Below are 25,638 nucleotides of genomic sequence, written 5' to 3' on the forward strand. Positions count from 1 at the left end.
TTTTGCAGAATCCTGGAATCAGGGGAGCTTCGGGACCTTGTAGTCCAAGGCCCCTCTGGGGGCAAGAAGCCCCTCTGGAGCCCCACCTGACCCAACCTTCTCTTACCTTCTCCCGAGTCGATGGCTTCACCTGGTCAAGCCTTGTCCCTATTTTCCACAGCTCTGGTTATCCAGCGACTGTCCTTTTCCTCAAGCCTAAAAGGGTCTCTGTCAATTTCACCCAGTAGCACTGAGGCTTGGAAAAGGCTCCGGAGAGGGCTATGGTCAGAGCAAGTGGGACCAGGGTTTAGCTCATCCTGGATGCATGCAGCCTAGCAAGGGAATATCCAGACTTTGGGTACTACGTGTCCAAGAAGTTCCTACTGCAGCATAGCAAAGGCAACCTTCCCAAGTGGCCCCAGTGGCTCAGAATCACAGCCAACCAACTCCCCTCCCCCTGACAATTGTATCAGCTGTGCTGATTTCACGCCCAAACTCTAGCTCTAGAGTTTCCAAGGCAGGACAGAGCGTGCTAGCCTCCGGCTGGAGTCCATGTCGCAGGTATCCGATTGCATCTCTATTAAATCCAGCCTGGAGTACTCATCCTGTGTGCCAGCCCTGGAGGGGAGGACGGCAGCAAATCCCAAGAGGATTTTCCTTACCAGAGCTCACAGGAGAATAGACATTCAAGGCTGCTCAAGGAGCAGGTGGCTGCTGTTGTTTTTTGTTGTTTTGTTTTGTTTTGTTTTGAGACAGAGCCTTGTTCTGTTGTCCAGGCTGGAATACAATGGCGTGATCGCAGCTCACTGCAACCTCTGCCTCCTGGGTTCAAGTGATTCTCCTGCCTCAGTCTCCTGAGTAGCTGGGATCACAGGTGCCCACAACTAACCCTGGCTAATTTTTGTATTTTAGTAGAGACAGAGTTTCATCATGTTGGCCAGGCTGATCTCGAACTCCTGACCTCAAGTGATCCACTGCCTCAGCCTCCCAAAGGCTAGGATTACAGGTGTGAGCCACTGCACTTGGCTGCCTGCTGTTGTTTGACAATATTGGGTATTCTTAGGGATCCAACTCTACTTTTTAGCAAACAAACACAAATATTTATTTTTCACAACAGCCAACAATTATTTCTTTTATAAGTTCACATTCACAACCATTTTCCCACTCTAAAATTGGCACAAAATTGAAAAGCATAATATATAAAGCTGGTGAGGATATCGTAAGATAAACACTCATTCACTGATGCTGTGAATTTAAATGAGAACAAGCTTTTTTAAAAGCAATGGCAAAATGCATTCAGAGTTTAAAGCGTCTATTCCATTTGGCTCAATTCTATACATGCACAGAAACAAAGCAAAAATAAGGGGGGGGGAAGCAACCCCCGCCCCCACCCAAATCAAAGAACAAACAGGAGCCTTTTCAGGCCTCCAGGGAAGCAAGGCATGTCTCGGCTCTGAGAAATCCCCACCCGTAAGACCTGGGAAGTTCACAGCCTTCACGCTGGCTCAAGGGGTTCTCCCCAGTAGGAACCCAGGCTGCTCCTACCGGGACGGTGCCTCCCAGGTAGGGAGCGCTCATAAGTCTCAGTGGTTATTATCACTACAGGGGTCCCTAACATCTCAGTGAACCTCCAGTGTCGGGGAAACTGAGAAACTGGGAATGCGGCCCCAAAGCCTGTGAGAGACCGCATGCGGGCCCAGAGCCTCCCCGCCACCTCAGAAGGCCAGGGAGCCCACAGGCCGGGCAGGCACTTCACCAGGGCCCATCCAGTGGACCCCAAGTCGTCCTGTCACTCAGCAACCATACCCCGGCCCCAGGTGGCAGAGGAGGGCGGCCCTCAGGGGGAACAGTCTCCCCAGGCCACCAAGGCTCCTCAGCGCTTAGGCCCCTTGCACGATCCCAGAGTCACTTCACCCCCAAGCACTCCGTGGCCCCACGCGCTCTGCCCTCAGCCTTCTCTGCTGGGCTCATTTCAGGTAGGTTTTTTTTTTTTTTTCTTCCCTTCTCATTTTCTTGCTCCCTCTGAGAGGCTAATGTTCTAACAAAGATGTGCTGCTGGAACGAGGCATTAATTTCAATAGTCACTTAAAAGCAATTGCCTGGGAAATATCTCATTTTCCCATTAAACGCCAGAGAGGAGAAGCCTCGGGTGACTCCTCTCTCCCGCTCCCTGGCCCCCTCCTCCTCTGTTCTCCACCCCCTCCCCTCTTCCAAAACTTCATTAAACCTGGACACTATTTCCAGTCCCTCTTCTAAAATGCTGCCCCGGGCAGATAGATGAGCCCACTTGGCCTCTGGCCAGCACATGCCCCTCAGGTAACTTACTGTGTGGAAATCAAGCTGGGATAGACAGGGTGTCTTTTTGGTAGCACAGACAGGTGGCTCAGCTCAGTTCTCTGGGCTGGAGACAGGGGCAGGCAGGTGGGGCAGGTGGGCCCCCGAGGTCTCCTTTTGATGATGCGATGCAGCCTATGGAAGGGATGTATTTCCAGATCTCCCTGGCCTTGCAAGACATCCCACAGATGCCCCTCTCAGGGGAAGCTGTGATCAAGGGCTAGAGCCTGGCACACATGTCATTGTTGACTTGAAAAAGTTGATTGAGCAAGAGAAGGGGTCTCAGTCCTCCCCCAGGCGCCCCTGTGTCTCCCTGGGGTGCCCAGGCCCTGACCACCCCCAACCGAGGCAGGCTTTTCTCTTGCACTCTGTTACCTTGACAAGATGTCATCTGACCTCCCTCCAAAAAAAATTCATGATAACCTTCTCCCAGGGCTAGCTAATAATTATTATTATATTTTAATAATTAATATATAATTATATATTAACATAATTACATATTAATGTATACTGATATAATGATTTTTATTAAAAATAAGAGCTGTTTGAAAGCCCTTTGACATGAGACAGACATCCCTAGCTCTGTTTCATCAGTACTTGTCAATCTCTGTATGCATAGGTACCATTATCACCACCACAGTCCCCAGTCTACAGAGGAGGAGCTGAGGCCCAGAGAGGCTCCATAATGTCCCCTAAAGCCACACAATCTTGGCCCAAGATTTACTCGGCCCAGGGGTCTGGACGCTTGATCTCACATGGTCTGTCCATGTAGCTTGCAACACTCAGGAAGTCTCTCTCCAGTAAGGGAGCTCCGAACCCTGGCAGTGAGGCCTTTCCAGTGAGGGGGCGCCTGAGTCCTGGCAGTGAGGAGCTCTCTGTGACCAGGGGACCCACCCTGCAACCTCCCCATCATTCCACAGCTGCCAGCACCTGTGCCCACTTCTAAGCTTAACCACAGATGATAAAAGAGATCAGGAGCCAACAACTTTACGTACGTTACTTATGAGTCTCAGAACAAACTCACAAAAAAATCTTATTCCCACGTCACAAAGAAGAAGTTGAGGATCGGAGAGGTTAACTCAAATGACAAAGTCACGCAGCTTTTAAGGCCCCTGCTCCTGGCACCAGACTCAGCAGCTTTGATGTTTTCGTTACCTTCCTCCCTGTTTTTATTGAGGGCTTCTGAGGTGCCCTCCCTCTCCATCTCCTTCCTTCTCCATCTCCTCCCTTCTCCATCTCCTCCCTTCTCCATCTCCTCCCTTCTCCATCTCCTCCCTTCTCCATCTCCTCCATTCTCCTCCTTCCTCCTCCTCCTCCTCATTACCCCTCCTCCTCCTCATTCCTCCTCCTTCTCCTTCCTCCTCCTCCTTCCTCCTCCTCCTTCCTCCTCCTCCTTCCTTCTCCTCTTCATTCCTCCTCCTCCTCCTCATTCCTCCTCCTCCTCTTCTTCTTCTTCTTCTTCTTCTTCTTTTCTTCTTCTCCTCCTCCTCCTCCTCCTCCTCTTCCTCTTCTTCTTCTTCTCCTCCTCCTCTTCCTCTTCCTCTTCTTCTTCTTCTCCTCCTCCTTATCCTTTCTCTTCCTGTTTTTAAATTTAAGAGATGGGGTCCTGCTCTGTCACCCAAGCTGGAGTGCAATGGCATGATCACAGCTCACTACAGTCTCAACCTCCCAGGCTCAAGCAATCCTCCCACCTCAGCCTCCAGAGTAGCTGGGAATACAGGCACACCTAACCACATCTAGCTAATTTTTAAATTTTTTTTTTGAGACAGGGTCTTTCTGTGTTGCCCAAGCTGGTCTTGAACTCCTGGGTTCAAGTGGTCTCCTCCCTCTCAGCCTCCCAAAGTGTTGGGATTACAGGAGTGAGCCACCATGTCTGGCCAAGTCACCCTTCTTGAACTTTGATTCACCAAGATCTTCAGTCCAACTTTATACAAGTGTGAACTCAGAGAGGTGTGTGCTTGTGATTCCTTGGTTCACACACAGCCAAGCTGGCACAAGGAAGTGAAACAGAGAAAGGCCTCAGTATCTGTGGCCAAGCCCACAGAAGGCCACCTAAGCAGGCTGGATGCTGCCCAGGGCTGGGCAACGGTGTGTCCTTTGCAAGTCAGCCAGCTCAGCCCCCGAACCCCATACACACACGAAGACATCTTTCACCCCAGGAGCAGCCCCACAGTGCAAAGGAGCCCACACAGCTGCTAATGGCTGCTCAGGTTTGTCTGAGCTGTCTGGGGTCAGGCACAGCCTCCAGGGACGTCTGGCCCAGGTTGCATCTTTCCTGCAGAGCGGAAAAACAAAGCACAGTTAAGAAAACCCCAAGAAGGCAGTCAGTTTCCTCCCTTGAGTTTCTGGGGTGGGCTTCCGGCAGAGTTTTTGGAGAACTGACTGTTGCAGTTAAACAATATGTCTGGCAAGAAGCGAGACTTCCTCCCTTCCTGCTGCCTGGCTCATGGCACTGCAGCCTCACTTCTGGAGGTGGCAAGGAAGAACTGTGGAGTCTGCAATCTAAGGGATCACTGGCAGCCCATGGCAGCCAGAGAACCACACCCACTGGAGAACTCTAGGTTCTCTACAGCCTCTTGTTACTGCCAGTGCTTGTGTGGTTTGAGGTGGGTAATGCAGCAGCCTCCTGCAGCCAGCCCAGGACTGGGCAGCATGGAGCCAGGTAGTTAGTGTAGGAGAGCGAGCCCGGGCTTGGAAAGCAAGACTTGGCTCTGTCACTGGGCAACTGGGCAACATTTTTATTATTTATTTATTTATTTATTTATTTATTTATTTATTTATTTATTTTTGAGACAGAGTCTTGCTCTATTGCCCAGGCTGGAGTGCTGTGGCATGTTCAACCCCTGCCTCCCTGGTTCAAGCAATTCTCCTGCCTCAGCCTCCTGAGTAGCTGGGACTACAGGCAGGTGCCACCATGCCTGGCTAAGTTTTATATTTTTGGTAGAGATGGGGTTTTGTTATGTTGGCTAGACTGTTCTCAAACTCCTCCCCTCAAGTAATCTGTCCCCCTTGGCCTCCCAAAGTGCTGGGATTACAGGCATGAGTGACTGTGCCCAGCCTGGGTAACTTTGAAGAAGTTACTTAGCTTCTCTGAGCCTCAGTTTCCTCATCTGTATAATGGAAGCAATAGTGTCCGTTTTGCAGGGCTGGTATGGCTAGTAAATGAGAATCCTCATGAGGGCCTGGAAATGACAGTGTCATAATGCAGGTGGTTCTGCTATTACCAGCGACTAATATTTGTTGAGCACTGATCATAGACTAAGTTTGGTGCTGAGCATTTTGTATTTATTGTCCCATTTAGTCCTCCTAAAAATCTAATGAGATATGACTATCCCCAGCTTACAAATAAGAAAATTGAGACTCAAAAAGGCCAGCACGTGACCCCAGATGACTGCACAAGGATATGCAGAGAGCGAGCAACAGGAGCCGCAGCCGTGGGCTCACACCACGCTCTTCCTGCCTCTGAAGCCCATGGCCCAGTTGGTGGGTGCTACCTGAATTGAGTGGATGTGCCTGTTGTTTTGAAGTTGGGGCCTATGGCCATACCACCCTGAACGTGCCTGATCTCGTCAGTTGGCGGGTGCTACCTGAACTGAGTGGATGTGCCTGTTGTTTTGAAGTTGGGGCCTATGGCCATACCACCCTGAACGTGCCTGATCTCGTCTGAAGTTGAGGATAGCCATTATCTTTCATTTCAAAATGAGGAAACTGAGGCATTGGGACGTTAAGTCACACATAGCCAGCAAGTGGCAGAGAGTGAAAGGAACCAGCACTGATGAGCGCCTACTGTATGCCAAACACGGTGCTTACGTCAAGATCCTATGATCTGCTGGGTGGTTTTGGAGATGTTGGAGTTTCACTGACTTCCCACACCGCCCTAAAGAGGTCTTATTAGTATTAGCCCCATTTTACAGAGAAGGGAACTGAAGCTCCATGCATGTAATTAGACACTGAAGACTGTTGATGGACGGGGAAGGAGAGGGTCCCTCTCTGCTTTTAAGGAATGCATGGACAGTTATGATTCTGGCCTGAGAAGGAAACAGAAGGGGCTCTGTGCCCGTCTCCATACCCTGCCCCACCCCCAAGGCTTCATGGATCCCACCAGGGGAGGCTCCTGGCTTCCCAACAGAGGAAGGCATCACTTCAGAAAGGGCTGTCCCCTCAGGCCTTCTGTAGGTGTCCGGTGGGGTCTAAGTGTGTGTGCCCTTCACTCCCTCTTCTCCATTCCCCCTGTTCTCTCTGTGCTCCTGTAATGCCCACTGGACCACTGGAGAGCCCCCATAGAGAGTAAACAGCAGCAGAGAACACAGCCAGCCTCCCAAGGGTACAGGACTTTCCTGCACTCTCAGGTCTAGTAAAAAGCGAGCTTTCTACAGAAATGCACAGGGGACTGAGATCAGAGTCGAGCAGGCCTGGAAGGATCCCAGGGAACCAACAATGCTGCAAGTGAAGATGGAGGCCGCCCTCGGCAAGCCGTCCTTTCTGGCCCCCGAGGAGCCCTGGGGTGGACCCTGGTCACTCTCTTAAACATGAGACTCTGGTCTTTTTGCTCACTTCCAATATCAGTAAAATAAACTGGAGCATGTATTCCACAATGTGAAGGTTTATTGATTTATAAATTCTATAAATGTGCTACTGAGCTAATAAATGCATCACAATGCAGACATAAAAGTTGGTATTTTACTAGGATAAGAGGAAACCGTAACTAGAATTTCTGATATCTTCTTCCTACACCCTCAGCATTTTGTGGTGTACCCTCTTTGGGCCTTGGGAAAGTGATGTGGAGCCTGCAGAGCCTGGTATTGGGCTAGGGCCTGGCTGCAATGGGACACTGCCCTTCCCTGCAAGAGGCCATCAAGCAAGGCGTTTGGCACAGGTTTTGGGGTCAGACAGAAGTGGGTTCTGATCTCAGCTCTGCCTCTGAGGAGTAGTGTGGCCTGGGCAGTGACTTACCTCCTGGAGCCTCTGTTTCCTCATTACAAAGTGGGGGAGATAATCTTCCTGTGCAGAGGTGATGAGAGATGATGACCCCAAAGTCACAGCACGGTGCGTGCCACAGAGGAGGTGGGGTTCAGTTGATAGTCCTGAATCCTCCTGCTTACCAATGAGTTCCCGGTTCCCACCCATGCCAGGGAGGTCAGTAGGCAGCCTGGGGGCCTGAAGGTCCGTCCTAAGGATGAAGTGGAAACGGGGAGAACGGATGACTTGGGAGAAACGTCCCTGCAGCTCCTTCTTGGTTCTGGGCAAGCCTTTCCCATGAGTGGTAAGTCACGTTCCTATGGCTCCAGGTTGAATTCCACAAAAAGAAAGATATGCATACACAATTTTTATTTCATCCCTCTTCTGGCATCCTCCCAGTTCTGCTCACACATGCTTGTGAGGCCCTTTGGTGACTTAGAAAGCACAGTAGAGCCAGCATAGTCAGCATAGTCATTCTGCAGCGGTAGAATCTATTTTCAGCCTGGAATAGCCCCATGGACAGGAGACCTGTACTGGCCCCCATTAAGGGGACTCCTCATCCTATGCCATTTATCAGGACTCACACAGCCCTCATGAGGTCACCAAAGAGACAGGACACCTCCCAAGTCACAGCTGCAGCCCTGAGAGGGACACGTACAATTTTGCCCCTGGAGGCAGCCTCTTCCTGAGTGAGTGGCGGACTGCTCTGTCATCAAGCTGTCCGGGGCAAGATGGAGGAAGCCGCTGTTGACCGCTTCGCCCACGCCCCAGAGGGTCTCTGACGTGCTCCTGTGGCCTGGGACAGAATGTCTCTGTGAACAGCAGTCCATGGCCAGGCGATCACACAAACATCTCCCCTGGAAGACCCGCATTCAAAGGACCACCAAATTAAACTCCCACTTCACACTGAGGGGGAAGTGATAAGTAATGGGGGCGTGGTGCAGAGAGATTGGGCATACAGGTGGAGGAAGCCTGCAGCGCTTCTCTGGGAGGGGCAGCCTGCTCCCCTGGGAACCAAGCCACTGTTCTCTCCAACACCCCTACCCCAAAGGACTCTGTGTCTGAGCTTTCTGTGCAAGTATCAGCTTCCACTGCAGCTGCAGCAGGCACGTTGTTGGAGAGCCCGGCTGGGTTCAAGGACTCTTCCCTGGTGCAAACCTGGATTGCAAAGATCATGCCTGTAGGGGCTGGGATAGATGCCCTCTAATTAGCCATGCACCCTAGTTATTCCCTTCCCCACCTCTTTCCTGCCCTCCCCTTCTTTTCCCCTCAGAAGTGAAAGTGCTCGTAGTGGTCATCAATGTCCTTACAGAACATTTAGCTCAAAGTTGCATAATCTTTAACTTTCCCCAGGCCCCAGCCTGTCGGTCTCCACACCAGCCACTGTGAGGACAGGATGAATTCATTTGCAGAGGACAAGCACAAAACCTCCGGTAGAAAACAAATGCAATGTACCATAGTAAATGGGAGCAGCTTAAAAAAAAAAAAAAAAGCACAAAATCCATTGGGGACCCCGTTGCCATAGGAACTGGCATTACAGTTTGCTTCCGATAATGAATGGAGGGTTTTGCTATTACAGTATTCTGGAAACTTCGCTTTCCCCTGTGCTGCACTGCAGAATGCAGCATCCTCTCCCCATTCATAAATATTTCATGACCACCGGCTGCTGCGTTTCATCACCGCGGATAGAACTCGGCCTAATCCACCCCTTGCCAAATTCATGTTGTCCTGTCAGAGAGCAACTTCCATTTCTTCCTCTTTCTTCTGCAGTCTTCATTTATCTGGTTTGAAGTTCTTTACATTCCCAAACCCACAATGGTGACTTTCATTGTAGCTTTGTCTTCAGACGCTGAACATCTCTTTCCTGTGCCTGTCTTATTTTCCTGAAGGTTCCGTGGGCCTCCCCCAGGGCGCTGGTTCTGTTCAGGCCCTTCCTGCCCTCTGCACATCTGCTTTGATGGAGTCCTGGGAGGATACTGGGCTTTTGAATTCCGGTGCCTCAACGTGCTGGCTGAGCTTCTGTTCCCTCATGGTTGAGAGGAGATGCCACCTGCCCTGCAGGGTTGGAGAGAGAGAGCCAGATAAGATACAATACATGTAAAGTAACCATCCCCCCATGGGTGGGCTCAAATAGTCACAGTGGCTGCTGGTGTTAGTTTGTTCTCTTATATCTCTTGTTTTTGTCTAGATAAAATAAAATCAATAACTTTTTTAATTGACAAAATTGTATATATTTGTGTGTACAGCAAGTTTTGACATTTTGACACGTAGAATGGCTGATCCAAGCTAATTAACTTGTGCATTACCTCACATACATTTTTGTGATGAGAATACTTAAAATACACTCTTAGCAATTTTCAAGTATACCATATATTAACTATAGTCACCATGTTGTACAATAGATGTCTTGAACTTCTTCCTCCTGTCTAAATGAAAATTTTAATCTTTTAATCAACATCTCCCCAAGTCCCCCAACCCCCTGACCCCTGGCAACCACCATCCTATTCTTTGTTTCTATGAGTTTGACTTTTGTTTAGATTCCCCATGTAACTGGGATCATGCTGTGTTTGGTTTTCAGTGCCTGGCTTATTTCACTTACCTAATGTCCTCTAGGTTCATCCATGTTGCAAAGGACAGGATTTCCTTCTTTTTAGAGGCTGAACAGTATTACATTGTGTATATACATCATATTTTCTTTATCCATTCATCCATTGATGGATACTCCCATCTTGGCTACTGTGAAAAATGTTCAATGACATGGGAGTGTGGATATCTCTTCCACATACTGATTTCATTTCCTTTGGATATATCCCCAGTAGTGGGATTGCTGGATCATACGGGAGTTCTATTTTTAATTTTTTGCAGAACCTCTATATTGTTTTACACAATGGCTGCACTAACTTACATCTCCAACAAATATGCAAGGGTTCGCTTTTCTCCACATCCTTAGCCATCCTGGCAAGTGTGAGGTGCTATCTTATTGTGGTTTTAATTTTCATTTCCATGATGATTAATGATGAGCATTTTCTTATACACCTATTGGCCATTTGTATGTCTTCTCTTGAGAAACGTCTATTCCGATCCTGTGTCCAGTTTTTAACTGATTTACAGATGTCCCTTGACTTACGATGGGGTTATGTCCCAATAAACTCACTGTTGGTTGATAAGACCATAAGTCAAAAGTATTTTTAGGCCTGGCAGTGTGGCTTATGCCTGTAATCCCAGCACCTTGGGAGGCTGAGGCAGGCAGATCACTTGAGCTCAGGAGTTCAAGACCAGCCTAGGCAACATAGCGAAATCCCAACTCTACTAAAAATACAAAAATTAGCTGGGCATAGTGGAGCATGCCTGTGGTCCCAGCTACTCAGGAGGCTGAGGTAGGAGGATCACTTGAGCCTGGGAGGTGGAAGTTGCAGTGAGCCAAGATGGAGCCACTGCACTCCAGCCGGGGTGACAGAGAGAGACCCTGTCTCTAAATAAATAAATATTAAAATTAAAAAGTGTATTTAATGCACCAATTTACCTGGCATCATAGCTTAGCCTGGCCTACCTTAAGTGTGCTCCGAACTTTCATTAGCCTATGATCGGGCAAAATCATCTAACATAAAGCCTATTTTATAATAATGTGTTGAATATCTCATGTAATTTATTGAATACTGTACTGAAAGTGAAAAACAGAATGGTTGTATGGGTATGGAAGTATGGTTTCTACTGAATGCATGTCACTTTCATATCATCATAAAGTTGAAAAATTATAAATAGAAACATCATAAGTGGGGGACTGTCTGGATTTGTTCCCTTGCTATTTAGTTGAGTTGCTGTTGCTTTAACTTTAAATAAATAAATAAGCTTCTTTCTCCTTGCTGCCCTAGTGGAGGGGCTAGCCGGACAGCACATTCAAGCTCCATGGCCCGGGATGATCCCAGTGAAGGCTGTTCACAGGAACATGGAGAGAGGCCATACCCTGGCCCTGCAGACACTGAGTTGTGGATAATGCTGTGTAATGGTGACAGGGATGGCCGGGCATGGTGGCAAACCCCTGTAATCCCAGCACTTTGGGAGGCCGAGGTGGATGGATTACCTAAGGTCAGGAGTTCGAGGTCAGCCTGGACAACACGGTGAAACCTCATCTGTACTAAAAATACAAAAATTACCCAGGCACACACATATATAAATTTTTAAAAAGAAATGTTTTATAAAACATAACAAATACTTGGTCATTTAACCATTTTCTTACTGCTCTCAAAGTCTGAATGTCTCTTGGTAGAGAAGCTGAGTAGAAATCTGCAGAAACTCGGGAATCTGGTGTCAGCCTCTGAATTGGTGATGCTCAACACCGGCTGCACTTGAGGACCTCCCAATGGGTTGGTTAACACTTTGTTCAAGCCCCACCCTCACCGCATCTGGTTTAAGTGGCCTGGGTGCGGGTGGGCACAGGGATTTGTTAAATGCTCACCAGATGTTTGCAATAGGCAGCCTGGGTTGAGAGCCATCAAGGCAAAGTAAAAGTTGCGTTAACTTCCAGCAGCCACACCCCTTATTTATGAAAGGAGTTGAAAACCTTTTCCACATAAAAACCTCCACGTGGATGTTTAGAGCCACTTTATTAATATTTGCTAAAACTTGGAAACAATCAAGAGATCCTTCAGTAGGTGAGGGGATAAACTGAGGTACATGCAGACAATGGTATATTACTTAGCACCAAAGAGAATTGAGCTGCAAAGCCATGAAAAGGCATGGGGGAACCTTAAATGCATATTACTGAGTGAAAGAAATCAATCTGAAAAAACTGCGTACTGTACGATTCCAACTGTATGACATTCTGGAAAAGGTGAAACTATGAAGAGGGTATGAAAAGGTGAAACTATGAAGAAGATCAGTGGTTGCCAAGGGGGAAGCAGGAGGAAGGGATGAATTAGTAGGTTACAGAGGATTTGTAGGGCAGTGAGACTACTCCGATATTATAATGATGGATACATGTCAAAATGCATTTGTCAAAACCCATAAAATGCCCAATGCAGAGAGTGAACCCTAAGGTAAACCACAGACTCTGGAGGATAGAGATGTGTCAATGTTGGTTCATTAATTGAAACAAACACACCACTCTGGTGGGGGATGTTGATGATGAGGGAAGTTGGTGGGGGATGTTGATGATGAGGGAAGTTGTGCACGTGTAGGGACAAAGGTACTTGGGATATGTCTGTACTCTGCTCAATTTTTCTGTGAACCTAGAACTGCTCAGAAAATGAAGTTTGTTTTTAAAAGAGAAAAGCTATGACTCTCTTCTCCTCTCCGTTCGACAAACAGCCCCATCTACTCATGCAGTGTCAGCCTCATCCAGGATACAATGGTGAAAGTCTGAGTCAATGGATTTGGCCATATTTGATACCTGGTCACCAGGGCAGCTTTTAACTCTGGCAAAAAGGACATTGTCATCATCAACAATCTCTTCATTGGCCTCAACTCCATGGTCTACATGTTCCAGTATATTTCATGGCAAATCCAATGGCACAGTCAAGGAAAGAGAACAGGAAGCTTGTAATCAATGGGAAGCTCATCTCCATCCTCCAGGAGCAAGATCTCGCCAACATCAAATGAGGCAACTCTGGTGCTGAATATGGTGCAGAGCCCACTGGTGTCTTTAGCACCATGGAAAAGACTGGGGCTCACTTGAAGTAGCCAAAACTGTCATCATCCATGCCCCTCGTGTTCTTGTGCAGATTCCATGTTTGTGATGGGTGTGAACCATGAGAAGTATGATTTCTCTTCTGGAGATTGTCAGCAATGCCTCCTGCATCATCAAAGTTTGGCACCCTTCACCAAGGTCATCTATGACTACAGTCCATGCCACTACTGCCACCCAGAAGACTGTTGGAGAAACTTTGGCATGACTGCTACAGAACATCATCCCTGCGTCTACTGGTGTGGCTGAGGCTATGGGCAAGGTCATCACTGAGCCAGATGAGAGACTCACAGGTATGGCCTTCTGTGTTCTCACCCATAAGAGCCATGTTGGTCATGGCTTTCAACTGCCATCTGCAGAAAGCTGCAAAATGTGATGACATGAGAAGATGGTGAAGCAGGTATCAGAGGGCCCCCTCAAGGGCATCCTCAGCTACACTGAGGACCAAGTTGTCTCCTCTGACTTTAAGAGTGGCACCCGCGCTCTTCTACCTTCAATGCCAGGACTGGCATTACCTTCAATGGCCACTTTGTCAGGCTCCTTTCCTGGAATGAATTTGGCAGCAGCAACAGGGTGGTGGACCTTATGGTCCACATGGCCTCCAAGGAGTAAGACCCCAGGACCACTAGCTCCACCAATAGCACAAGAGGAAGAGTGAACCCGCAGATACTGGGGAGTCATTGCCCCACTCAGGCTTCCCAAAGTCAGTTTCCATTCCAGACTCCTGGAGGAAGGGGAGGGGCTTTGGGAGCTCCAGCTTCTCAGGCACTATCCATGAAGTATACCATCTCCAGCCAAAAGAAAAAGACCACATAACTTAACATGGGCAAGAGTCCTCTCACATGACTCATGGTATTGAGCGTTTGGTTAGTAGAACAGAAGAGTGGTCCAGTTTCTAAAGTTTTTAATCATGTGTATACTGATAAAAGTGAAATCATTACAGGTGGTCGTTGGTTGATGTGATGCTGTGGTGTCTTTTGATGGAAGTGCTGCCATAAACTTTTCCCTCTGGCCAATCCCCAAGACCAGGCTGCTCCAGAGGGACTTTTAAGAAGAATAAGACTCCAAAGACATTAAGAATCCCCCAGTTCAAAGGAGCCCTCCCTAGCTCAAGGTTGCCTAAAATTCCAGCCCTCTCCTCCCAGGCTTTATGGGGCTGGTGTTCCTGGGAGCGTCCGTGGCACAGTGTGAGTAGCTACGCACCTAGTGGGACTGTGTTGCACCTGTTCCTGAGAGCAGGTGTGATAGGAAACAGCAAGATGAAGGGCAGCACCCAGGCATGTGGGGGTGAGAAGGCACTGGCACATCCCTCCCACCTGGGGCTTGCTGTAGGAGAGGCATGGTCTCCAGAGGTCCCGCCCTCCCTTCACCAGTGTGCAGGATGCTTGGTCAGTCCTGAATATTACAGCCAAACCCTAGCCAGGGCCCCTGCCACCTGAGGCAGAGGCTGAGTGTGTTAGGATGGAGTTCCCATAGCCTGCTGGCAAACTCTTTGAGATCACACACATCCTAAGAGCAAAGGAAAAGAATCCATGCCAAAATCCATGCTAGCCTATGTCCCTCTCTTCTCCAAACTGCTTTGGGAGCTTTAGTTCTTGTAGAAACCACACTTTGTGGATCCAATTTCAAGACTTGCCACATGGCCCTTGTAAATGAGGATGTGCACTTCTCAAGCCTGAACAGTTTGTACAAAGGCCACAGTTGGTCATTCCAGGGACAGTGTCAAAAAAGCAGGTGGTCTTCCTGAGAAGCCAAGGGGTGACACACCCCTGCAGGGGTTCATTCTATGCATGGCACATTTAAGTCAAAGCTCTCCACACACACGGTTCAAAGGAACAAGCTCTGGGATATTTTGCAGACCAGCAAAGGGTTCCCATGATGTGGGCAACTCTCACATCCTTGGAGGCATCAGCAGGGTTGGCTGGGATGCAGGCTGCAGCTTGTGCTGGAAGTGATATTCACTCTCAGAAGGAAACCTGGACCACTTCTCCCTTTGAGAATGTTGGAGTGTGGTGGAAAGAGCTGGATGTCCATAGTCATGAGGCCTTCTGGGTACAACTCTATGGTCATATCTTCATCTCAGAGCAAATGCAAATACCCTGTAGTGACTATCACCCTGGAGGGTATGAGGATCAGGGGAGGTGCTTTGGAAACACCTTGAAACTGTATAGAGCTTTTTGGATATAAACTTGATACTGCCTGATCTCCCAGTGGCCCTTTGGGAGGAAATGGGATCACTGTTGAACCCAATGCAACTCTCAGAGAAGTCAAGACACAGGGTAAATTGGTTGTAGAGGCCACTTGTGCCCGTCCCACACATCACAGCTGCAATCCTTCTTTTGGGTTGCATGATGCAGGTCTCCGTGGCTTCCAACACAACGAGTCCTCCAAGGTCAAATGTATTTTTAAATTTCTCATCAGAGTTCTTTGAGAAAGGGAACGTTCTTGTCAGAGTCTCTTTTTGCAGAGGATAATTAATACTACTGATAAAATTGCTGGTTCTGTGGGTAGACCCGTGATGCTGGGATCACATGACCCTGCAGGCCTTTGAGTCACTGGAAGCTGTTGCCTTCCAGAGGGAGCCCTGCACCCCAGGGCTATGCAGGAGGAAAGAGGGAGCCCATGGGAGCAGCGTCACATTGTGAAGGGCCAGCCAACCCCTTGGATGGTCCTGGCTCCCCCGAAGACACATGACAACACTCCTTATAAATAGGCTCCTCCAGCTCAGGCAGTTGACAGTTTCAAGAAATCCGTTAGAAGAAACAGGCAGAGTTGTGATGCTGGCAAAGTTCTAGGGCTTTTTTTTCTTCCCCATTTTAACTGTTAAAATTTATCTCCGACATTGCACAAACGAATGAAATCAACAGCCTCTTATCAGATCCCAAATCTGTCAGCCAATGTCTACCAGCCACTTGGAGCCAAAAGCCTCTTAGCACATGTGTGACTTGAGCTGAGAAGGGACCGGGACAGGAGCGCAGGCAGCTTTGTTCTGGCACCCTCGTTCCCAAACATTTGCTCATTTAGAGCCCAGGAGGCAGCAGTGCCTCCACTGCCTCCGATCTCGGGTCTGTGGGCTTCCAAATAGGGTTCAAGCACCTCCCTGACAAGCCTTCATCTCTTTCTTCAGTCACCAATCACCACCCATGGCCGTAGGGGCCAGTGGCCAAATTCTATGCTGTCCTCCTAGCCTTTCATGCATGCCCAGGGGTGGAAGATGCCCATGGGGTGGGAAGAGTTAGAGGTAGTGCTGTGAACCCACAGTTGCCTTAAATGGCTTGGGCTGAACAAGGTAGAGAAAGAAGCCCAGCATTCCCTGGGGCACAGTCACCCTGGCACTCACCTTGGGCTGAGCACTTTCATGACTGGAAGCTTTGGAGAGCAAGTCCTTGAGCAGTACCTCTGGCTGGGCTGGCTCCAGGAGTTTCTGACCCTGGACAGATCCCAGTGTGCATCTCTCCAAGACATGTCTGTTCCCATGATACCTGGAGGAAAGAGACATAAGACTTAATGTAAGTTTCCCTAGAGTTCCTCTGGGTTAATCTATCTATGTATTCCTGGGGTCAGCACATGATAACTACCAACAATAATAAGTACACGCATGGGCCATCTCCCATATGCCAGGCACTTTTTATACAGGCATAGCTGATTTTATTGCACTTCGCTTTATTGTGCTTTGCAGAGATTGCATTTTTTACAAACTGAAGGTTTACGGCAACATGGCATTGAGCAAGTCTATAGGTGCTCACTTCCTGTCTCTGTGTCACATTTTGGTAGTGTTTGCAATATTTCAACCTCTTTCCTTGTTATTATATCTGTTATGCTCATCTGTAATCAGTGATCTTTGGTGTTACTACTGTAATTATTTTTGGGCAGGAGAAACCACACCCATATAAGACAATGAATTAATCAATTAATGTTGTGTGTGTTCTGACCGCTCCACTGAGGTTGTTCCCATCTCTCTCTCTCTCTCTCTCTCTCTCTCTCTCTCTCTCTCTCTCTCTCTCTCTCCTTAAGTCTCGCTATTCCCTAAGACACAACAATATTGAAATTAGACCAATTAATAACCCTACAATAGCCTCTAAGTATTCAAGTGAAAGAAAAAGTGGTATGTCTCCCAACTTTAATCAAAAGCCAGAAATGATGAAGCTTAGTGAGGAAGGTATGTTGAAAGCCAAGAGAGGCTGAAACCTAGCCCTCTTGTGCCAAACAGGCAGGCTGTGAATGCAAATAAAAAGTTCTTGAAAAAAGTTAAAAGTACTACTGCAGTGAACACACGAATGATAAGAAAGCTAAACAGACTTATTGCTGATATGGAGAAAGTTTGCGTGGTATGGATAGAAAATCAAACCAACCACAATATTCCCTTAAACCAAAGCCTAATCCACAGCAAAGCCCTAACTCTTTGGTTCTATTAAGACTGAGAGAGGTGAGGAAGCTGCAGAAGAGAAGTTGGAACCTGGTAGAGATTGGTTCATGAGGTTGAAGGAAAGAAGCTATCTCCGTAAAATCGAAGTGCAAGATGAGGCAGCAAGCGCTCCAGATCTTGCTAAGATCATTGATATGAAGGTCACTCACTAAGCAACAGATTGTTCATGGAGATGAAGAGCCTTCTACTGGAAGAAAAAGCCATCTAAGATTTTCATTGCTAGAAAGGAGAAGTCAATGCCTGGCTTCAGAGCTTCAAAGGACAAGTTGACTCTCTTGTCTGGGGCTAGGGTAGCTGGTGACTTGAAGTTGAAGCCAGTTCTCATGTACCGTTCAAAAATCATAGAGCACTTAAACTTATGCTAAATCTACTCTGCCTGTGCTTTACAAATGGAACAACAAATGCTGGGTGTCAATACATCTGTTTATATCATGATTTACCGAATATTTTAAACCCACTGCTCAGAAAAAAAAAAAAAAAAATTTGTCAAAATACAACTGCTTATTGAGCATCAGGTCACCCAAGAGCTCTAATGGAGATGTACAAGGAGAGGAATGTTGCCATGTCTGTTAACATCCATGTTGCAGCCCAGGAATCGAGTAGTTTTGACTTTCAATTCTTACTATTTAAAAATACATTTTGCAAGGCTGTAGCTTCCACAGATGGTGATTCCTCTGATGAATCAGGACAAAAGAAATTAAAACCTTCTGAGATAATTCACTATTCTAGGTGCCATTAAGAACATTCATGATTCATGGGAGGAGGTCAAATACCAACATTAGCAGGAGTTTGGAAGAAGTTGATTCCAACCCTGGATGACTTCAAGAGGCTCAATTGAGACTTTGATCAATTTACCAGAGGAAGTCACCGCAGGTGTGGTGGAAATAACAGGAGAACTATAATTAAAAGTGGAGCCCAAAGATGTGACCAAATTGCTGCAATCTCATGATAAAGTTTAAATAGGTGAGGAGCTGCTTTATATGGATGGGCAAAGAAAGTGGTTTCTTGAGACAGAATCTACTCCTGGTGAAGATGCTGTGAACCTTGTTGAAATGACAACAAAGGGTTTAGAATGTCACATCGACTCAGTTGATAGAGCAGTGGTGGGGTTTGAGAGGACGGGCTCTAATTTGGGAAGAAGTCCTACTGGGGATGAAATGCTATCAAACAGCATCACATGCTACAGAGACATCTTTCGTGAAAGGAAGAGTCAGTTGCTGAGGCAAACTTCACTGTTGTCTTATTTTAAGAAATTGCCACAGCCACCTCCACCTTTGGCAACTACCACCCTGGTCAGTTAGCAGCCATCCACAGTGAAGCAAGACCCTCCACCAGCAAAAAGATTATGACTCGCTGAAGGCTCAGATGAAGTCTAAGACGTCACCCCCGGCACCTCCTTGTCCTCAACCTTGGCAGGCTGAGCCCTGAGGCTGCCTCTGAGAGAAACACAACACACTGGCGGGTCTGAGCCTCTGACACACCACATCAGACAGACACACAGACAACCTGATAGGAGGCATAGACACGATGGGGAGGCCTGGTGGACAGCACAGGAGAGCTCAGCCAGCCATGTTCGTTGAGCCCTTGTCGCAACCCCAGCCCCATGCTACGCCCTGAAAGAGTTTGAGAAGACACAGAGGCAAATGATCCAGACTTAGCCTCCTGAAGAATGGATGAGCAAGTGCTTACCTGTGTTTTAAGGGTCCCCAGCATCTGTTTTAATTAAGGATGATAAGGTACACAGACACAAACATGACGGTCATGAAGGAAGAAGCTTATTCTGTTCATACATCCCTGGAAACAGGAGGCCCAGCACAGCACACAGGGCCTCACAGGAGACCCTGGGCCAGTCAGGAACAGAGGAAGAGGGAGGAACTGTGGGCTGGAGCCTTTTTATGGTTTCCACGGGAGGAGTGGATAAGCGGGGCACATAGGCTTAGGATCACCTAGTTTAACTAATTTCAGGGCTCCGGGGCAGATGACTGTCCCTAATGTCTGGCAATGGCCCTGGGGTAACTAAGGCAGGTGGATAGACAGTAGCCCTCCTGTGAGAGCCTGATAGGGAAGGTGGTTGGGTGTGGCCTCCGGATTGGTGGGTTTTCATATGAAGATGAACTCGCAGAGGAGTTTGCTATCTCTAGGAATTAGCTAGCCCTGGGAGGGGCAGTCCCCCCAGGGTCACCAAGGCCTCAGATGTCAAAGTGTCATGAAGGAATACGGAAAAGTAAAGACATAGGTAATACACCCAGTGCCTGAGGACCCATCAGGGCAGAGGTCTGCCCTGGGCAGTGGATGTCTAAGAAAGGACAAGAATGTCCACATATTTAAAGCATAAGTCACATCCAGGATCATACATTTTTGGGATGATAAACCAGAAAGAATATGTTTCTATCAACATCTGTCACCACCACCTCCCTTCATTAGTGCTGTTACCAGGTAGAGACGGGCCTTTAGTGCCAGGGCTATGAGAGCTCCTGCATGGCTGGCCCCACCCTTTCCTGCCTCTGCAGCCACATCCTTGCCAGACCCTTTTGCTGCAATCCCTTCAGCATGCCAGGCTCCTCCTGGCCACAGGGCCTTTGCACCTGCTGTGCCCGTGCCCAGTTGGGCCCTCAGTTTACCCACCACAGAGCCTGGCCTGGGAAACTCTTAATCCCGCTTCAGGTCTCAGCTTGAAATCAGGCCCATCTTCCCTGATTCTCACTCCCTGAACGTGAGCTTCCCAGGACTGCTCTAACTTCTCTCACAATTACTGTTTCAGTGGTTTATGTATCACTGAAGTGTTGATCTGTCTGAGCCAGACTTCTCTGCTGTAGTCCAGAAAACAAACTTTCCTGTAGACTCTATCTCTATACATCAAATACATCAGGATTCTCTAGAGAAACAGAACCAGTGGGGTGTGTGTGTGTGTGTGTGTGTGTAAATACCTTTATGACAAGAAACTGGTTCACATGACCGTGGAGGCTGAGAAGTTCCAGATCTGCAGTCAGCCAGCAGGAGACCCAGGAGAGCCATTAGTGTAGCTCCCGTCCGAGGGCAGAAGACCTATGTCCCAGCTCAGAGGTCAGGGATGAGGAAGAGTTCCCTCTCACTCAGCCTTTTCATTCTACTCAGGCCTTCAGTTAATTGGACCGGGCCCACACACATTGGGGAGGGCCCTCTGCTTTCTTCAGTCTACTGATTCCAATGTTAACTTCATCCAAAACCTCACAGGCATGCCCAGAATAATGTTTGACCCAATACCCGGGCACCCAGTGGCCCAACCAAGATGACACGTTAAATTGTCCATCGCACTATCTTAATGTTTCCCAGTCTCCTGGAGCTTAAAATGTCAGATATTGACCTCAGTGCCTTCCCCCTCTCAGCATAAAACCCTGAACACTCTGCCTTCTACAACACTTCTCAGACCCATGCCCACCTCCCAGGCCCACCAGGCCTGGCTTGCTTTGGGTCTCATGACATCCTGAGTCCCAGCCACTGCCTGTGTGGCCTCAGACCAGCAGCATTTCCTCCCTGCACTGTTCCCCACATGACACCTTTCTGTGTCTCTGATGTCAGGCTCTTGCCTAAAATCTGTCTGAGGTCTCCTCTCAGGGTAAAATTTCCACTCATGAACCTGTCACAGAGGCCTGCCTAACAGAGCCCTGACCCGCCCCTTCAGGCCCGTTTTATCTGCCGCCCCAGGAGCCACCTACAGTTCTGAACACCTCTGGCCTCTTACTGCACCTTCCTTCCCCTCTCTTTGCCTCCTCCCTCGACTAACCCCAGTCCCACCAAACACTCACAGCCATCTGAACTGAACTCACCACACGTATCCCACAAGTGTTCCTTCTCCTTCCCCTTCACCCCTTTTCAAATATTACCACCCTTCATAGCATGAATGGATTCCATCGCATGCACCTGCACACATCCAGAAGCGCATTCACAGAGCACTGCATGGAGCTATGTGCACCGACGGCTCGGGAGACTCCCCTACTGGTTTTGACTTATGATGTAGTTTATGCCCTTGGGTGGAGAACACTTTGCAAAAGACACAGCTTCCATCCCTGCACACCCAGCCACCATGACAAGGCTGGGAGGGTGGGGAACAGGGGTCCTCATTCTTTATTCACAGCCTCATGAGCTTCAGGGAGCACAGGCAGCATTACCCCCAAGAGGGTTGCTCCTTCTTTCCTTCCTTCCTTCAACAAACATACTTGGAAAGTGTATTTCATGACTAGCACTGTGCCAGACACTGGAGATAATAAAGAAAAATAGCACTGGGCCTATAATTGGGAGTCTAGATATATGATACAGAAGTGCAACTGACAATGCAAGGAGCAAGAGGACTAGCACAGTGGTGCATGGCATTTTCTGGGCACAGAAAGCGCTGATGGAAGGGAAGGAGAAGGGGGAAAAGGAGGGAGGGAAAGAAGGAAGAGGAAAAAAGAAAGGACAGGAGGAAGGCAGGAAGGCTTCTGCAAAAAAATTAAAATCAAATTGTTGACATTCTTTTTATTTGTCTTTTTTGAAGCAAAATGACACTTGCCAGACACCAGCTTCCTGGCCCATGTCCTGGCCCCTGGTATCCAAATGACAGCAGCGTGATCCTCCTGTGAGGTCCTTCTGTGGCCTCTGATCTGAGTTCCTGAAAACAGAGGGCCACTCAGGAACTGCTGTCCCTCAGGCCAGCTGACTGGTGACGAGCTTTTGAAGCCTCTGCTCTCTCTCCTGCTGGAAGAGCTCCCCAGGGGCCACCAGGAGCCAGGTGATCGCTCTCAGCCTCTGTCAGCTACTGGAGATCACCAGACCTTTGCATACCCTGGGCAGGTGCCAGGGCCTTTAAGGAGGCTTTCTGGTCTGCAGGGATGTTCTGGGGGCTCCAGTATTCTGGCAAGCATCAGCTTATTCTGGGCTTAGTCTTCTTGTTCTATCACTCCTGCCTCTGTTCTGCTTCTTTTTAGTGATGCCCTGTTTCCATCTTATGTAGAAGGCCTGTAAAATCTAAGATCTGCACAAATCCCCAGGGGTTGTTAGGGGCATTGGAGAATGGCTGTGTGTCAGCCACTTGGTTGGATTTCACATCCCTTGGACTCGAATACTTATAATTTAAATTTGAGTCTCTGTCAATGTAACTCTTATGTATTTTCTTTTTAAAAATTTCTTTCCTCAAAGTCTAGGGTATATGTATATATGCTCAGCACCGAGAATCTGTTCCTTTCTGAACAGAAATTTTCCTTTCTGCCAAGATTCTTACACAATTCATCTTCATAGATCAACAATAAATCCAAATTGGAGTTCCCTTTATTGCTTCCTCTTTTTGCTTTTCATTTTATAACTAATTCAATATTTATTTGGAAATATTGTGAAATATTTAAAATGTACACAATGCATATAGAATAATTCAATGAACTACTGTGCATCCACCACCCAATGGAAGAAATAAAACATTATCAGTACATTGGAAGCCCTCAGGGTACCCAGTCCCAGGCTGCATATTGACCTTCCCACAAACAGATAAACACCGCCATGAAATTAGGGTTTATAATAATCATACTTTTCTTTATACCTTTAGTACATATGCTTGTATTTCTATGTAGTATGTAGCAAATTACACTGTTCTTGTATCGATATAAAGAACTACCCAAGACTGGATAATTTATAAGAAAAACAGGTTAATTGGCTCATGGTTCTACAGGTTGCACAGGAAGCACAGTGCCAACATCTGCTTCTGGGGAGGCCTCAGGAAGCTTACAATCATGGCAGAAGACAAAAGGGGAGCAAGAGTGGCAGGGGAGATGCCACAGTTTTTAAACAACCAGATCTCATGAGAACTTGCTTACTAGCCTAAGAACAGCATCAAACCATGAGGGATCTATCCCCATGACCAAAACACCTCCCACCAGGCACCACCTCCAGCACTGGGGATTGCATTTCAACAAGAGATTTCAGTGGAGACAAATATCCAAACAATATCATTCAGCCTCTGCCCCCTCCCCCAACAAATCTCATGTCCTTCTTACATTGCAAGATACAATCAGGCCTTCTCAATTGTCCCCCAAAATCTTAACTCTTTCCAGTATTAACTCAAAAGTCCCAAGTCCAAAGTCTCATCTGGAATGAGTTCCTTTCACCTATGAGCCTATAAAATCAAAATGAGTTATTTACTTCCAAGATACAATCAGGGTACAGACATTGGGTAAATACTCCCATCCCAAATAGGAGAAATCAGACAAAAGAAAGGAGCTACAGGCCCCATGCAAGTTCAGAACCTACCAGGGCAGTCACTAAGTCTTAAGCTTCAAAATAATCTCTTTTGACTACATGTCCCACATTCTGGGCACGTCGTATGTTGAGTGGTCTCCCAAGGCCTTGAGGAGCTTTGACCCTGTGGCTTTGCTGGGTTCAGCCCCTGAAGCTGCCCTCACAGCTTATTGAGTGCCTGCCACTTTTCCATGTGCAGGATGCAAGCTGCCGGTGGATCTACCCTTCTGGGATCTGAAGGATGGTGACCCCTCCCCTTGTCACAGCTCCACTAGGCAGTGCCCCAGTGGGGACTCTCTGTGGAGGCTCCAATCCCACAATTCCCATCTGCACTGCCCTAGTAGAGTATCTCCATGAGGGCTCTGTCCCTGCAGCGGGCTTCTGCCTGAGCATTCAGGCTTTCCCATACACCCTCTGAAATCTAGGCAGAGGTTGCCAAGCCTCCTTTACTCTTGCACTCTGTGTGTCTGCAGGCTTAACACCACATGGAAGCTGCCTAGGCTTATGGCTTGCATTCTCCAAAGTGGCAGCCCAAGCTGTAACTGGGGTCCTCTGAGCTGAGGCTGAAGCTGGGGTGGCCTGAATGTGAGAAGCAGTGTACTGAGGCTGCACAGGCCCTGGACCTGGCCCAAAAAGCCATTCAGTCCTCCTGGGCCTCTGGGCCTGTGATGAGAGGAGCTGCCTCGGAGACTTCCGAAAAGCCCTAGAGGCCTTTTTCCTATCGTCTTGGATATTAGCACTTGGCTCCCTTTTAGTTATGCAAATGTCTCTAGCAAGTGGTTTCTCCCCAGCCTGCTTGAGTTCCTCCTCTGAAAATAGGCTTTTCTTTTGTACCATATGTCCAGGTGGCAAATTTTCCAAATTTTTATTCTTTGTTTCCCTAAGTTCCAACTTTAGGGCATTTCTTTGCTCCCACATCTGAGCATAGTTCATTAGAAACAACCTAGTCACATCTTGAATGCTTTGCTGCTTAGAAATTTCTTCTGCCACATACCCAAGATTATTACTCTTAAGTTGAAACTTCCACAGATCCTTGGGGCATGGACATAATGCAGCCAAGTTCTTTGTTAAGGCATAACACTCATGACCTTTGCTCCAGTTCCCAATAAGTTTCTCACTTCCTTCTCAGACCTCAGCAGCCTGGACTTCACTGACTATATCACTATCAGCATTTTGGTCACAACATTTACCCAGTCTCTAAGAAGTTGCAAATTTTCCCTCATCTTCCTGTCTTCTTCTGAGTCCTCCAAACTCTTCCAACCTCTGAACATTACCCAGTTCCAAAGCTACTTCCACATCATTAGGTATCTTAATAGTAATGCCCCACTTCTTGGTACCAATTTTCTGTATTAAACCATTCTTGCATTGCTATAAATAAATACCGAGACTGGGTAATTTATAAGAAAAGAGGCTTAATTGGCTTATGGTTCTTCAGGCTATACAGGAAGCCTAGTGCCAACATCTGCTTCTGGGGAGACCTCAGGAAGCTTACGATCATAGCAAAAGGCAAAGCGGGAGCAAGAGTACTGGGGGAGATGCCACACTTTTAAAAAGCCACATCTCATGAGAATTCACTGACTAGCATAAGAACAGCATCAAGTCATGAGGGATCTACCCTACTGACCCAAACATCTCCCAGCAGACCTCACCTCCAGGATTGGGGATTACATTTGGTATTAGTCTGTTTTCATGCTGCTATAAAGAACTGCCAGAGACTGGGAAAATTATAAAGGAAAGAGGTTTAATTGACTAACAGTTCAGCATGGCTGAGGAGGCCTCAGGAAACTTACAATCATGGCAGAAGGCAAAGAGGAAGCAGGGCACCTTCTTCACAAGGCAGCAGGAAGGAGAATTGCAGAGCAAAGGGGGAAGAGCCCCTTATAAAACCATCAGATCTTGTGAGAACTCCCTCACTATCACAAGAACAGCATGGGGGAAACTGTCTCCATGATTCAATTGCCTCCACCTGGTTTCTCCCTTGACACTGGGGATTATGGAGATTGAAATTCAAGAT

General features: G+C 47.7%; 1 long non-coding RNA gene across 1 annotated transcript in view; it reads right to left on the bottom strand.

Moving 5' to 3' along the window:
* LOC104668591 overlaps window positions 1-7,762 on the bottom strand; it is a 51,222-nt gene extending 43,460 nt beyond the window's left edge. Inside the window, exons 1-2 of the long non-coding RNA XR_748845.2 lie at window positions 7,267-7,762; window positions 4,468-4,588 (exon numbers count right to left, since the gene is read on the bottom strand). This is a non-coding gene — a long non-coding RNA (uncharacterized LOC104668591). The remainder of the gene's footprint in view (window positions 1-4,467; window positions 4,589-7,266) is intronic.
* Window positions 7,763-25,638: the final 17,876 nt, after the last annotated feature.

Source organism: Rhinopithecus roxellana, chromosome 4, assembly GCF_007565055.1.
Source record: "Rhinopithecus roxellana isolate Shanxi Qingling chromosome 4, ASM756505v1, whole genome shotgun sequence".
Lineage (NCBI taxonomy): Eukaryota > Metazoa > Chordata > Mammalia > Primates > Cercopithecidae > Rhinopithecus > Rhinopithecus roxellana.